Raw genomic sequence first — 3,873 nt, 5'->3', positions numbered from 1 at the left:
AACAACAATATTGCTGACCTTGCATGGTTATGCAACAGCTATAGCACTGCGCCTGTGTGCCCGCTTGGCCATGGGCTACTTTTGCTCTGTCTTAGTGTATCTGTAATACCTGAGGACTCCCAGCAGCTGCTGCCTGGAGAGAATAAACACGTCTGCAGTCCCCAGGGCTCTTCGAGTCTTCTTCCAGCTTCCCTGGTCGTGCCTTATCTACCCCAGGTTCAGTGAACCATGCGAGCAACAAGACAATAGTGAAGGACAAGGAAGCAGAAGCAGCCAGGTGGGGTCTTCATCCCTTTTCCACAGGACTGTGGATGGATCACTGACAGTGGGGAATTGTAATACGGAAGAACCTGTGTATTCTATCACTTAGCATTTACTATACAAAAGAGGTCTTGGCCAGAAAGAGTAGTTGGACATTTTGGCATGTATGAGAAACTATATTTCAGAGTGAGGTCTATCAGAAAGTTAATCAGCTCATTCCCGACTGTCAGTTGTACCCAGGGCTCCTATGGGGAAATTAGAATTGGGTACCTCAAATCCAAGGGGGCCCCTGGGCCTGTTCATTCATCAGTCTTCCTCTCGTTCTTCCCTGTGAGAGGCTCTTGGCTTTCTCCTTTTGTTTCTTCTTAAGTTTTAGCCTAGAGCAATCTTTTTTCTGATGACTTTCCTCCCCTCCTCAATGGTGACTAACTTGTCTTTTGGGTTACTTGCTTCTGAGAAGTCAATGATGCTTCCAGAAAAGTGTCTTTTGGTTTAGCATCTTTATTCTGTTGCTGTTCCCTCTTGAAAGCAACATCTTAAAAGCAACATCTACCAACTGATAAAGTGTTCATTCCAAATGCACCATCTAATTGTTGCAACTTTCTACTGATAATCTGAGATTATCAAATTTACCCCCCCCCCCCCCGCCAAAGGTCAAATTTACCATTCTAGTATGTTCAGGAGCCTTGGGATCTGCACTCATATGTCTGTAGGCCTGATAAATCCAGAGGGGACTTCATTTTTTTTTTTTTTTTTAAATTTTCTGTGTTGCTTGGATTTTTTTTCAAACACTTTCTTTGGTTCCCCTTTTCAAAGCTCTGCCAAGATGTTCTAACAAGTAGAACTCTAATAAGGGACTTCTTCCCTCCTTGGGGCCCCAGTTTGGTTCAGCTATGGGTACTTCCAAGTGGGCTTCAGATGTAGAACATCCTCTCTATAAGGAGGTTGCAACTTTTCCAATTTAAAAAGCCTAAGAAACCCAGCCCACTGGCTGTTTACATTTAGGACCCCTACAAGGTAACAGTGTAATGGAAACTGTCCACCTTGGGAGTGGCTCTGACCCAAATTGGGCGCCCTGTCGGGTTGGGTCTCAGATGGCAATGCCAGATCAGGTCCCTGTGCCCCAGAAACTAACAGGCTTTTCTTCTTGCTTCCTAGAAGAAGGTGGAGTTCCGAGCCCCAGTGTCAGGAATAGGGCTTGGATAGGAAGGGGAAGTGGTGGAAGGGGTGTATATAGTGGCATGGTGGCCAGGGAAGCTGAGGCATCCAGATCTCTGGAGGAGTTAAGGTCTGAAACAACGTATCCTCACTGTCTTATTTCTCTTGAAGTAATAGCACAAATGCTTGTATGTAAAGGATTTCATCATTCTTTCCCGCCTCTTTGCAGAATAGCTACAGAGCCATTCAAAAGCCACCATAAAACTGTAAGTAGCCATTGACAATCTCAAGCAGAGTACATCATGAGAAACGCTGGGCTGGAAGAAACACAAGCTGGAATCAAGATTGCCGGGAGAAATACCAATAACCTCAGATATGCAGATGACACCACCCTTATGGCAGAAAGTGAAAAACTAAAAAGCCTCTTGATGAAAGTGAAAGTGGAGAGTGAAAAAGTTGGCTTAAAGCTCAACATTCAGAAAACGAAGATCATGGCATCTGGTCCCATCACTTGATGGGAAGTAGATGGGGAAACAGTGGAAACGGTGTCAGACTTTATTTTTTTGGGCTCCAAAATCACTGCAGATGGTGATTGCAGCCATGAAATCAAAAGATGCTTACTCCTTGGAAGGAAAGTTATGACCAACCTAGATAGCCTATTGAAAAGCAGAGACATTACTTTGCCAACAAAGGTCTGTCTAGTCAAGGCTATGGTTTTTCCGGTGGTCATGTATGGATATGAGAGTTGGACTGTGAAGAAAACTGAGCGCCGAAGAATTGATGCTTTTGAACTGTGGTGTTGGAGAATGCCGGGGCCAGCCGGCAAAGTCGATCAGGTCCCAAGAACGTGCACGGCAGGGCTAAGAAAGAAACTAAAGCAAGAGACTACAACAAAGATGGGGTCGAGAGGTTCAGACACGTCTCCGCGAAGGGACGCAGTCTGACACCAACTTTATTCAGCATCTCATATTTACACAGAAGAGCGTGAGAAAGACAAGACAGTTGACTTTTTTCTTGGTTGGCCTATACATCTTACAAACAGTCATAAGAAATCTTGAGAGCATGGGAATGGCTCCCTGTTATTATTTCTTAAACCAGATAACTTTTCCCTGTGCGTGAGAAGTTTGCACAAAACTCCAGGTGCCTGCAGTAAATAAGCGCCTAATCTCTGGGGTGGCGGGACAGAGAGCTATGTTTGCAAGCAAACCCTCAAGGACTGAGGCAGCTCCCAGAGCTGTGTCCTTCGGACAAAGGACCCCATTCTCACGGGCAGCTCCCCACAGGAGAATACTCTTGAGAGTTCCTTGGACTGCAAGGAGATCCAACCAGTCCATCCTAAAGGAGATCAGCCCTGGGATTTCTTTGGAAGGACTGATGCTGAGGCTGAAACTCCAATACTTCGGCCACCTCATGCGAAGTGTTGACTTATTGGAAAAAACCCTGATGCTGGGAGGGATTAGGGACAGGAGGAGAATGGGGATGACAGAGGGTGAGACGGCTGGATGGCATCACTGAATCAATGCGCATGAGTTTGAGTGAACTCCGGGAGTTGGCGATGGACAGGGAGGCCTGGCGTGCTGTGATTCATGGGGTCACAGAGAGTCGGACACGAATGAGCAACTGAACTGAACTGAACTGCACTGAACCATTAAAAGCGTGCCTCTTTGCCCTGGAATCAACCCACCAGGCTGAATTCTGGGATGGGGCTTTTGGTAATTTTAGGAGTCAAGGGGGATCTTTCCTTTCTCCCTTGGGAAAAGAAACAGACAAGGACAGTTGTTTTTTTTTTTTCCATGTTTCTTTCCTCCATTTGACGTCAGTAGAAGTTTTTAACATCATCAAATTGACTTGGCTGTAAATGGAGAAAGGGCACAAAACAAAATGAAACAAAATCCCCAAAGGAGAAACTGAAAACCCTAAATAAACCCTCAAGTTGTTTCTTGGGAGTTTTATATATGCCAATGACGCAGGAGACCACAAACAACATAATTCACACAGCAAGACTGACAGTATATGGTGCAGGGGCTCCCAAGATAACCCAACCTAAACCCTTATCACTCATGAGTTCATAGCTGTAATCAGATCACTTATCCAAAATGGGCCTAGAGGACTTTCTTCAGGGATTGTGAAACATTCTGCATTTTTTAAAGACAGAAATATAAGATGAACAAAACAAAAATGGCACACACAAATGCTAGCATCCAAAGAAATAAACAAACTGGTATATAAATTGGGTAAAAGTCCAGCAACTGTTTCCTCTCTGTAACAGTTTACCTTGCTGAAATCAGGGGGAAATAAGTGGCTTATTCTGGACAGAAAAACCCCAAACAGAGAGGAAACAAAATTTTGGCCTTATTCATGGGAGCAACTTACCCTACTGTGTGGAACTCATCAGCTCCCAGACTGCCAAGTGCTGGAACAGGGGAAGTTTGAAGGGAAGATCCATAGGACAAG

This window comes from Bos taurus, chromosome 9, assembly GCF_002263795.3.
Source record: "Bos taurus isolate L1 Dominette 01449 registration number 42190680 breed Hereford chromosome 9, ARS-UCD2.0, whole genome shotgun sequence".
In the NCBI taxonomy this organism is placed as follows: Eukaryota; Metazoa; Chordata; class Mammalia; order Artiodactyla; family Bovidae; genus Bos; species Bos taurus.
Note: the sequence above shows the minus strand (reverse complement) of the source record.